The 12,689-nt window shown below is 45.5% G+C and overlaps 1 protein-coding gene across 5 annotated transcripts in view; it reads left to right on the top strand.

The window, feature by feature from the left end:
* Positions 1–575: 575 nt before the first annotated feature.
* Positions 576–12,689, top strand: part of LOC147029161 (membrane metallo-endopeptidase-like 1) — a 154,489-nt gene continuing 142,375 nt past the window's right edge. The window contains exon 1 of one of the 5 annotated variants that reach the window (XM_085876262.1): positions 576–806. The gene's annotated coding sequence lies outside the window, so the exon portion shown is untranslated. Of the gene's footprint in view, positions 807–4,782; positions 4,802–12,689 lie in introns of those variants that run through there. The other 4 variants (XM_085876259.1, XM_085876260.1, XM_085876258.1 and 1 more) reach the window with 4 other exon arrangements.

Genomic DNA, 12,689 nt, shown 5'->3' with positions numbered 1-12,689 from the left:
GAAGGGTGTGACGGGTCTAAAAGGACTTGAGGGGTGTGAAGGTCTCAAGGTTCTTGGGGTCAAAAAGGGTGAAGGGATTGAAAGAGTTGAAAGGGTCTTAAAGGTCATTTGGATATTTTTGGTCGTCATGGTCTTTTTTGGACTTTTGGGTCCTATGGATATTTTGGGTTATTGTGTGTGTGTTGTATGTGTATAAAATAATGCATGTACTTGATAACAGGTCCATGTGATCGGTTTGTGGGCTGTGCCACGTGCACGTCCATTGTTTCTGTTCCAGTGGAAATTGAAATTGAAAGATTCGCAACTACTTTCAGTTGATCACCTTCAAATGGCAACAGACCTTTACTTTGCTCCATGAATGAAAACATATTTCCTGGTTGTGTCACATCACGTCGTATTTTGTTCTGCCAAGTTTCCTTTGTTACTTTTTAATTTTGGGGGGAAAACTTCAAACGTGTGTCATTGCCCGTTGGTTATCTCCATATGTGGGTTTCAGAAGGTGGAATGGGGCCCTCCCAGGTGTCAAAGTGTCCACCTTCGTGTGTGTGTGTGTGTGTGTGTTCTTTCCTTTTACACCAGTTTGTGTGGACTTTGTTATCACAGAGACAGCCAGCGGAAGGCAGGCGATGCACTCCAACGTTCCATTGCTTGCGTGCGACTGCATTTTGCAACGACGTAGGGAGGGGCCGCTCGAAGGAAGGTTCCTCTCTCCGTGGATTGGGAAACCGACCTAAAAGGAGAGTCAGCTGGAGCTCTTTCCAAACTCCATCCTTGAAAAACGCCATCCAAGCAACACCACGGCCACGGTAAGTCATCTTGCGGTTGACTCCTTCCTTCGTACTCGTTTGTTTATGCCATTTTGTGAGACATTTTCTCACTAACCATATGTAGTTGCACACTAACAAACTAAAATTAAACCTCGGCATTCCTTGGACCATCATGAGTAGTATCTCGTTGAGCATATTGAACAGACCAAAACCAATGGATTGTTCGTGATCATCAATTTGTTTCTCAATGTATGATGTGGATACTCGATGTCATCTTGTGGAACTTCAAGGCATGAAGGAAACACTCGATTACGAGAAGTGTTTTTTGGTTTTTTGATTCCATGAAACCTTCACTCATCCAGATTTGTTTGCACTTTGAACTTTCTTATTGCATGAAATCATAAAAGTTGTGCACGCTTGCCTTATTTATTACATTTGCTGAATTGTATATCGTTTGTGCATCTGTTCTCAAGGTCAAGTCCAAAGTAAAGTAAAAAAAAATGTAAATAAAAAAGTTTGTGAAGGTCAGAAATACATTTTTACAAAGTTAGACAAAACAGAGTCATCCAAGCAATGATAAACATGTCTTACAAGATATTGCCGAGGTACCTTTGAGCTATTGGGTCTGGGTTCAAATCCTGACCTGAGTATAAACTGTTGGATTAGTGTTTCACAGGTGACATCGCGAAGTGCACTTTCCCTCGGTTGAACGTTCAACCTGACGTCCCGTCTGCGGCTTGTTCGTGGAAGTTAAATATCCCACGGTGTCCTTCGGGTAGAATTGGCGCATCATCATGTCTTGTCCAATTTTTATTGAATCTTCAGGAGCTGCTGCACGACGTCATCGCGCAGGGTACCAAACGCGTACTCAGTTTCTGGGCATACTCGGCTTTCACTCCGTTTGTTTGTTTTCTTGTTTTTTTGTTTTCTTGTTACATGCGAAAATCTTGAAATTTGAAGAGGATTTATATTTCAGGTCGCTGAATTCAACGAGACAATTGTTTTTGAGGTCAACATGGACTAAAAGGTCAACATAGGCCAAAGGTCAACAACTTCGGTGAGATTTCTAAAATCCTCAATTTTCATCTGATTGACTTGAAATTTCAAGAGGATTTGCATATTTGGTAATTTATTACAAACCATCAATTATTTTTAGTCGAATTTGTTTTGGGGATTTTACAAGTGTCAATAAAGCCATGTACAACATCTTTCTTGTTGCGTCGCCGAAATAGGTAACCCTTATTGTCAGTATTTCTGTCTGTTTGTTTGGATGTTTGTTCGATTGTCATCAGCATAATTGGTAGTAAACGTGGGCCTATTTTGACCAAACTCGGGTGGTAGGTACATCTTATGACCTCGTGCTTTGGAAATTGTGATGGTTGCTAGGGACGCTTTGGTTCCCTAGCAACAACGAAAAACCTTCAAAATCGGTACCGTTCACGCGAAATCAATTCCGGAAGCCATTATCCCACGTAGGGTTATGAAATTTGGCACGAATGATCTACAGGTGATGCTCTATCAAATATATTCCGGTTTTTGTGATATATGGAATACATTACCTGCAGCACCCCCTACAATTAGGGTATGCGTGAAAATTGGTGAAAATTGAAGGCCCCCTTGCGACCAGATGAGTGCATCGATACGAATGAAACTTTGCAGGTTCATGGTACTCAATGAGCTCTACAACTTTGCCTCAGGACATATTGACCGATTTTGCTTAGGTCAGGGGTCAAAGGTCAATTAGTACAAAAATCGATAATATGCGAGAGTTGGATGGAGGTGCCTTAGCGCCAAATGCTACTCCTCCTCGGGTTATGGTCGGATGGTCATGAAAATTCACACTAATCGTCTGGAATACATTGTGCACAAACGATCAAGCCGGATTTTCGATTTAGATCTTTGTTCACCCACAGCACCCCCTCAAACTTTGGGGATTTCCGATTTCAAACCGCATTTTCGGTACTTTTCATTCAAATGGATACCGAGTGGTTATCAGTCGATGGAACTGGATGAGATTTGATACGCATAATCTTAAGGTGATTCCCTATCCGCCATATGACATCCATTTTGCTCTATATCTTATAGTTTCCATGCTCGGCAACCCATCGCCGCCTACCAGTTTGTTTGTTTGTTTGTCCTAGTGATATCTCGGCCATCCTTTGAGCGAGGAAGCTGAAAGTTGGGCGCAACAGTGAACAAGTGCTTTGGCAAAAAAACGTCATTTTAAAAATTTTTAAAAATTAATCAATAATCGATTATTTATTTAATTATTATTGATTTATTAACTACTTTATTTTCTTTCTCATCTGGGCAATATCTCAGGCACCTTGTGAGGTGATATTTGAACACAACTGTTACCAAATAATTTGGCTATAAAAGGGTGCTTTTGATTTATTGATGAATCAATTAATCTATTAATTATTCCTTTTTTCGATTGATTACGTAATTTTCAAAAAGTTAGCGATGCGGATGAAACGGTGGTAGTTTAGGTCTGCCATGAACCATTTGATTAAGAAGTTAATTATTTTACCATTATTTATTTATTTTAATTGTGCAATCAATCGATTCATTGTGGTGCACCTTTTCCTTCCCAATTACGTCTCCATGTGCTGCACGGCGGCATCGCTGGGGCACCTGCAGAGGTTCCCCGGCAATGTCCCGCGCTGGAGGATATGTGATTTATTTATTTGACAGGGGGGCGAAGCACTTTGAATGGAACTCCACTTGTTTATTTTTTTATTTATAAAAGCAATTGCTTGCATTGTATTCATTCATATTATCAATTTGCCAGATTGAGTTTCTTGAAACGGGATGTTCATCCAAATTGATCATCTACTCAGCTCTAATTGCCTCCTCCAATGAAGGTGGACGGAGGTTTATGTTTTCACCCCTGTTTGTCTGTCTGTCTGTCTGTCTGTCTGTCTGTGAGCATGACATCTCAAAAAGTTATGGACGGATTCGGACGAAACTTAGTGGATGAATTGGGTCGGTGACAACAACAAGCCGGTTCTATTTTGGTTCAGGTCTGGATACAGATCCGGCCTATCGGTGGGATACAAAATGTAAACTCTTCAACCTAATGGAGGTGCATGCTCCACTGAGTACCGTTGTCGTCATTACATTTGTTTCAACGACCTCCAGAAAAAGGCAAAATAGAAAATCCATCCATCCATTGGGACCATACTCAGTGCAGAGTGTTGGTGCTGCCGAAGCAGTCTCCTTGGCTATTGGGCACAATCCTGGATGGATCACCACTCGGACACAGGATACCAGCAAGTTGGTACTCATTTTGGCGACCTCAGAAGGATGACAGGCAGAGTCAACCCCACCTGGTATTAATTCAACAGCTAAGGGGGATTGTGAACTCAGGATCTCAGAATCCCAAGCCCACCATCCAAACCATGAAGCTAACACCAGGCAAAAATAGAAAAGTGTCATCGAAAAGGGTAATTATATATTACTAGCAAATACAACCCATCACTTTGCTGATGGAATACTGAGATGAGGGATGAGAAGAAAGAGAGGGGAAGGGAGGAGGGTGGAACGAAGAGGGTGCGAGGAGGGGTGAGGCAAGGGGGGAGTGCGATGAAGGGGGGATAGAGCGAGGAAGGGGGGAAAGCGACGCCTCACCACACATCACTATATACTCCAGGAGGGGAGTGGGAGCGAGCAGGGTGGGGGTGAGAGGAGAGAAGGGGAGAGGGAAGTAAAGAGGGGAAGGGGAAGTTCTGTACTTATGTTTGGCAGGGGGACTTGAGGGGAAAGTGGGGGGCAGGGGGGTGTTAAACTTGCATAATTTTAATTTAGTAGAGTGATTTGAGGGGAAGAGGGGGGAGGGGAGGGGATTGTTCCTGGAAGGGAGACATGTGTATGGATACTCACTGGCGCGCTCAACTTTCCCCAAACCTTCACTGCTCGGCATGTCCAGTGTGGCTTCGGCACTGCAGTACGTCCGCTCCCCATGTGCCGAAGCACATGGTTCACGAGACAACCACGTAACATCCACCACGATGCCACACCCCACGGGACCGAGTGTGAGTTATGTCCATACACCTGCGAAACCCGTTCATGGCACACACAGAAGCAAGCATGCAGACGCACACGCACATGCACACGCATGCACACACACCCCTGCGGAGATTCCCTTTACAAACCCAAATCTTCCCATTTGTACCACGACCGTATGTGCTGTCTACGTACCTCTTCACGCTTGCAGCAACTGCTGGCTGCACCTCCTGATTGGTACACACAACCGGTTCCCATCGCATGGATGTGCTCTCCTGTGGGGTCACACGTGCCGTGCACACATTCTCCCCCATCGGTGCCCTAATCTCCTCTTTTGCAAAGTTCTGAACACAAGGTTCGATTTGGTTGGGCACTCGCCAAGTGGCTTAAGCACTTAAGCAAGCACTCCTCCAGAATGGGTGATTAGGAAAGGCTGGCTTGGCAAGCAATTAGCGACTGGCCATACTAAACATCACCTGGAGAGTCAAACACTGTGCTAAGTGGACAAATGATTTTTTTTTTTTTAGCAGTTGGAACTGCTGCTAAGGTCAATTCCACAGCTTAAATTTTGAAATTCTGCTCAGATTATGAGATTCCCGAGCTTATCTCATGTGCAGAAATTAAGTAAACGCACAAACCCTGGCGTCTCTGGGAGTTTATAAGCACCGAGATGTATCCAGCGATTCGTAGGTATGAAGCTTTGTCGTACAGAAATCAACCTGTACCAAGGCAAGACATTTTTGAGCTGAGCAGACAAAATGGTGCGTTAATACCCAGAGGTGAGCGAGCTGAATGCCGCTGAGCAAAGGTAAGCCCGTTTCTGGGTTTACCGTAAATTGTCTTCAAAAGGAGGGGTGTTTAACTTAACCCAAACACCCAGTTTTCATTCATGCACTCTCTTGGAGTTCCCTGAGTCGGCTTGCAAAGTTTGGGAGTTGTGGAGGACACACACACACACACACACACACACACACACCACACACACACACACACTGATTGACACAGACTGATATTTATTATTATAGACTAGCATATAGAACCCGTCGCTTCGCTGATGGGAATATTTAAGGGGCATGGGAGAAAGAGAGGGAGGAGAAGGATAGAGGAGGGTGAAAGGATGAAGTGAGGAGGGAGGGGTGGTGGAGAGGGCTCGGAGAGGTGTAGAGGGGTCGGAGAGGTGGAGAGTAGTCTGAGGGGTAGGAGTGGTGGAGAGGGGTCGGAGTGGTGGAGAGGGGTCGGAGTGGTGGAGAGGGGTCGGAGTGGTGGAGAGGGTCGGAGAGAGAGAGAGAGGAAGGGTCAGAGTGAGAGCGAGAGGGGAGGGGTCAGGGTCGGAGAGAGAGAGCGAGAGGGTGGGGGGGGAGTTGGAGAGAGAGAGCGGGAGGGGGGAGGTGGTCAGAGAGAGAGAGAGAGACGTCAGGAAGAGAGAGAGAGAGAGAGAGCAAGAGAGATAGAGAGAGAGGCGGTTGGGAGGGGAGAGAGAGAGAGAGAGAGAGAGAGAGAGAGAGAGAGAGAGAGAGAGAGAGAGAGAGAGAGAGAGAGGTTGGGAGAGAGAGAGAGAGGTTGGGAGGGGGGGAGAGAGAGAGAGAGAGAGAGAGAGAGGTTGGGAGGGGGAGAGAGAGAGAGAGAGAGAGAGAGAGAGAGAGAGAGAGAGAGAGAGAGAGAGAGAGAGAGAGAGAGAGAGAGAGAGAGAGGGGTTGGGAGGGGGGGAGAGAGAGATAGAGATGAGATGTGTGTGTGTGTGTATGTCGGGGGTGGGGGGGAGGGTGGATTCCGGCAGATGTGACGTCCAGTTTAATGGCACACATATTGATGAACCACCCTGCCTGTGAAACACAGGCATAACAGCTGATAGCTGTGTCGGGATTCAAAGCCCAGGCTGCACAGCTGAGAGCGAACATGTATACCTCTTGGCTTTCCCGCCGTGATGTTTATGAAATGTTTCATGTTTTTTAATTTGTATAAACATGTGGCCATCGTAGGCGAATGGCCCCTGAACATTGTTCAAGTCATTTGAAATGTAGTATTCAGTGACAGCGCAAATATTGTAGAGTGCTGGCCAAGTGGCATAAGCACTCAAGGAAGCACTTCAACAAGACGGTTGATTTGGAATGGCTTGCTTGCAAGCAATGATCCGTCATTTAAATACCTCCCAGTGATGCCCAAGCAATGTCCGAATTGGACTAATGAACTTTTTTTTAGCTGTTGGAACTGCTGTTAAGTTCAATTCTGGAGCTGACATTTTATAATTCGGCTTTGTTTGTGAGATTCTTGAAGTTATGGCATGTGCTGAACTGAAATCAAGCCATGAATGCTGGTGTCTCCAGCCATTTATAAGCACAGCAATGTATTCAGCGGTGTGGAGCTATGATGAACTGGCATTCCATAACATGAGTGAGGAAAGTGAAGAAGAAAAAAACTTTATTCTTTGGAAATCGTTGTGGCCTGTTCCAAGTCGAGGCATGGTTGAGCAGGCTAAAAAACATGGCGGCTTCAGACTCCAGCGAGGTCACCGAGGATTTTCCTGAAGACCCCATTGAGAGCGAGGTGGCCGAGGATGCGCCTGATGAAGGATATAATTAAATAATGCCGTTAATTATCTTCAAAAGAAGTGTTTTCATTAACCCAAGCACCCAATTTTGATTCATTCACTTTCTCGGAGTTCCCTTTGTATGCATGCAAAGTTTTAGACTGAAAGGTTTCATGGTTTTGGAGTTATGGAGGAGACACTCTGACACACACACTGACATTTATTCGTCGAGATTTTCCCAGTCTCTAATGACGAAATGTTAGAGAATAGGCCAACTACAAATAAAAGTGCTAGAACGGCACTTGGTAGATGGAGCGCATACCTTCACCAGGTTGAACAGTTTACGTTTTGTATCATACTGATCGGCCGGATATGGATCCAGACATCACCAAAATCGAATCCGTTTTTTCTTGTCATCTCACCAACTCATCCACCAAGTTCATTCATAACTCGTCCACAACATTTTGAGATACAGTATCATGATTGGTATCGTTTTTGGCAGTTTCTCTCAATTTTAGAAATCAGGCTAATGTTGACTTTTTGACCTAAAAATAATTGGTAGTCGAATTCAGTGACCTGATTTGCAAATCCTGTTCAAATTTCAAGCAGATCGGATAAGAATTGAGGATTTTAGAAACTCCACCAAAGCTGGTGACCTTTGGCCTATGTTGACCTCACGAAACTTTGTCGCTTGACCATCGTTTTGATGGTGCCTCAATCCGTGAAAGTTTCAGAACCATCGGCTGTGAGGTTTGTGCTGAAGCTGAGCAGACAGGCAGACAAGCAAACAAACAAACAAACAAACAGAACAAATCAACATACTTTGTCAAAAAAAAAATTTGCCAAGTACAAACCGACAGAGAGACAAATAGACAGACAGTGGTGAAAACATAACCTCCATCCACCTACGGTGACAGAGGTAACAACCTTTCGGGAACAGTTTTTCAAAGTGGCCGTTTCAAGCTTCAGTCTTTGACGTGAAATGCATCTTTTTTTCAATACGAAAATTGAGAAACACATCTTTCCACAAAAAATCCTTTTAAAAGTCAAATATGTGGCAAAGCTGAAAATGTGTACTTCCCCTTGAAGTAAACACTCATGTAAAGTCGCATCAAGCTTGTGAAAGTGATATATGTGCACCTTGGTCGTAAGACTTCCTTGGTTTGGACTTCCGGTTCCGGGTTTCGAGCGTCGACAGGTCTCCTTCGGGGCTCTCTGCTGACGATCTCAAAGTTAAGTTTCCGGTCGTTATCTGTCCCGTTTTAACTGTTTATTTTCTCACCTACATGTTACTGTGTGTTCCTAGTTCGGTTTTATTTCAAAAATCGTGTTATTTTGTGACATTTTGTCGAACTTGTCTTACCGTGTGCTTGAGGCCGACCCTTGAGGCTTGAGGTCTACTGGTTCCCCTCGATGTACGATCGTGTTTATTTGTTTTTTTTCTCCCCATTATCTTCAATTTCTATTTTCCACACTTTCCTAACATCCCCCATCCCTCCCAAATAATCACTCTATTTCTTATCTTAAATAAAAAATTTTTCAAAACCGCTAACTTTTTCCTTGCACACTCACGAGTTTCCATTCTTCTTCTTCTTCTTCTTCTTCTTCTTCTTCTTCTTCTTCTTCTTCTTCTTCCATCTCTTCTTCTTCCTCGATGATTTCAGTGATTGTTAATCACAGAAATCCCCTCACAACACTTCCATGGCCTAATCTATTGAAAACTCTCTCAAACATTAATAATAATAACAAAAACGATATCTTATCATGCTTCATCTTCCTCTCTCACACGTGTGGTACTCTTTACTGGATCAGAATGCACGACTCTTCTGCTATTTAAACAGACTGCTCTCAATTCGACCTTTCCTTCATTCCTTGCCTAAAAAAATCCAACTGTTACAGCGTTTCTTCTCTCCATTCTCTGAATTCGCCTTTATTGCATCCCTCAAGAATTGTGTTAAATCGCATCTCTGACCTAAAACTTAAAAAATAACCCAGTTTGCTATGAATGTTCGCTTTCCATCAACCATTATTTTTTTTTCCAACTTCAGTGCCAGCTCACCCCTCTCACCCATCACCCTCAAAACAACCATCCCACTCTTCTCCCCCCAAGCCTCCCTGTCACCTCTCTCAAACCCCCCTCACCTTTCTCCCACCATTCATCCCCCTCACTCATCCTTCTCAAAGTTGCCCCCCCTCTCATCCACAAATCTGCCTCCTTCCACTATCTCTCACCTCCATCTCTTCACTCCACCTCCTCAAATCCTCAACTGCCTTCTTCCCCCTCTCTTGTCCCCCCTCTTGCCCAGCACCACAGAGCCTTTTCTCCTCCTCATTCGGCCCCCTCCCCGAGCTATTCTGCAAACCCCCACACTCTTTCAACAACCCTCCTTACCTCCCTCCTCGTCCCTTGTCCTACCTTCCCTCACCCCCTGCAACCAAAGTCTCCTCCCCTACCTCTTCATTAAAAGTATGGACCTCAAATATCCGGGGACTTCGCTCAAACCTTTCAGATCTTTCCATGCAGGTTGCCACTGACAAACCAGACATAATCTGCCGAACAGAAACTTTTCTCCCCCAAGACGTGTCTGACTCCCAAGTATCTCTCCCCGGTTACTCCCTCCTCCGGTATGACAGACCTGAGCATCGTCCTGGTGGAGGAGTTGCTCTCTTCATCAAAGACTCTAGTCCTCACTCTCCATGCACTGCCCTCACTCCCCCACACCCCCAGGAATACCTCTGGCTACGGCTTCCCTCCACTCCCACCTCATGTTTATATGTGTACTGTACCGTCCACCGAACAGTGATGATTCCATCTACACCTTACTATCTGAAAACATGGACCATCTTCTATCTTCTCATCCAAACTCTCTCTTCCTCATATGTGGCAACTTCAATTGTCATAATGTCAGTTGGCTCGGTATGAGTACCTCTCTCACCTGTCATGGCACCTCAGCAAAAGATTTCTGCGACTCATTAGGACTGACTCGATCAGTCAACTTCCCAACCTGGATCTCAACCAATAGTACTCCATCTCTTCTGGATCTGATTTTGACAAATTTCCCTGACAATATCTGCTGCTCTTCCTTCGCTCCAATTGGTTCTTCTGACCACGTCCTTGTTAAAGTGGACATCTCTCTGGCTGTTATCAGAGAACCACCTCACCGCTGTCGAGTCTGGCATTTTATTCAAGCCGACTGGCAGGATCTCCAAGCAGCCCTCAAACTTATAGACTGGTCTCCTATCTCTACTTTCTCCAACATCAACTCATCCTGGGAATTCTTTCAAAGAAACTTGCTCTCCCTCATGCACAGATTTATCCCCTCTCGTGTTCAGTTGTCCTACCCTTCCTCCCGCCCTTGGTTCACTGAAGCTTGTGGTGAGGCAGTTGTCCTGAAACAACTTGCCGCCTCATGGGAAGCAGACCCAACTTAGGGCAATCTCAGTTCCTTCCATAAAGCTTGGAACAAGTGTGTATCTACCCTCAGGAGAGTCAGAAAACAACATCTTTCTAATCTAAAGTCTGAACTCTCAAACCTCTCTCCCTCCTCAAAATCATGGTGGCGTCGAATCAAATCTGTTTCTGGTGTATGTTCCCCCTCCATCCCCTCCCTTACCTCAAATGGCCGCACTGCTGATACCGCACGTAAAAAAGCTGAATGCCTGAACTCGGTTTTTGCAGCTAAATCTTGTGTCCAAAGCCCATCACTTTCTCTACCCAACTTACCCAGTCACACTGAACTGTCCCTGGACTCTGTGTCCTTTTTTCCTGACAAGATGGAGAGTTTGCTGTCAAACCTCGACTCAGATTCTGCAACCGGTCCAGACGGCATCAGCCCACGTGTCCTCAAAGCCTGCTCTTCTGCTCTTGCTCACCCTCTCTCTGTTCTATTCACCCTCTCATTTGCTCAAGGCCATCTGCCATCTGCTTGGAAATCAGCAAACATCACTGCCCTGCACAAAAAAGGTGCAAAAACAGATCCCTGCAACTACAGACCAATCAGCCTTCTCCCAATCATCAGCAAGGTGATGGAATCCATCATCGCTTCAGACATCAAATCCTTCCTCTTCTCCAATGGCTTGATTTCCGATCATCAATTTGGTTTCAGACCAGGTCACTCTACCCTGGATATGCTGCTTCTGCTCTCCCAACAATGGATGGAGGTCCTCAATGCCAGACATGAAATCCGAGCCGTATCCCTGGAAATATCACGTGCTTTTGACACAGTCTGGCACTCTGCCCTGCTCACCAAACTCTCTTCCTATGGTATCCAAGGCCATCTCCACTCATGGCTCGCAGACTTCCTCTCCTGTCACAGTCAACGTGTGGCCCTAAATGGAGTTCTTTCATTCCCCCTTCCTGTCCAGGCTGGAGTTCCTCAAGGTGGCGTTCTGGGCCCTGTTCTTTTTCTGGTTTTCATCAATGATCTCTCCGACTCCCTGGAAAATCTTCTATATCTCTTTGCTGATGAATCCACCCTCTGCTGTACCATCTGTCATCCCTCAGACCGGCAAGCAGCAGCTTCTTCGCTCACTGCTGATCTGGATAAAATCACAAACTGGTCCAACACGTGGAACATGTCTTTCAATCCGGACAAATCTCACATTCTCACTACGTCTCTTCGAAAAGACCATTTAGAAACCCCCCCCCCCATCCACTTTCTCAACAACCCTCTAGAAGAAGTCCTTTCTTTCAAGCTTCTGGGTCTCACTATCTGCCATGACCTTTCCTGGGAAAGCCACATTTCAGACCTCGCCTCCAAAGCCAGTTGCCGACTGGGAATCCTCCGTCATGCAAGATCCTTCCTCGGCCCTTTTGAGCTCCTGACCACTTACAAAGCTTTTGTCCGCAGTCTGATGGAGTACTGCTCTCCCCTCTGGGCTGGTGCTCCTGGCCTCCCACCTTTCTCGGCTTCACACTGTAGAAACCAAGGCATTTCGGATCATTGGCATCTCTCGCAATGAGGCTGTCTTTGGGCCTCTCACTCAATCACCGCAGGTTGGTCGGTGGTCTTTCTGTCTTCTGCCATCTCCTTTCCAGCCTCGTCCCCCCCTGCTCTCTCTGCGATTTTTCCCCACCACATTTCTGCAGGGCACTCAAGGTCAGCCAACAACCCCCTTCTGGTAAAACTACCAAAATCACAAATCACTGCTCACCTTCACTCTTTCATTCCTTTTTTTTCCGCCTTTGGAATAAACTCCCTCACTCTATTCATTCCCATTCTTCCCTCCAGGCCTTTAAAACAGCTGTTCACGACCACCTCATATCATCCCCCATCCAAATCCTCGATCTTTTCTACCCCCAATAATCCACCCAAGCCCACCTCCTTCAAATTCCCTGCTTTCCTTCCTGAAAGTCCCTGTAATGTCCATCTTCTATTCCCCATCTTCCC

This window comes from Eptatretus burgeri, chromosome 4 (assembly GCF_056783735.1).
Source record: "Eptatretus burgeri isolate ZD-2024b chromosome 4, Ebu_testis_v1, whole genome shotgun sequence".
NCBI classification, from domain to species: domain Eukaryota; kingdom Metazoa; phylum Chordata; class Myxini; order Myxiniformes; family Myxinidae; genus Eptatretus; species Eptatretus burgeri.
Note: the sequence above shows the minus strand (reverse complement) of the source record. Positions and strands in the feature narration are given on the sequence as shown.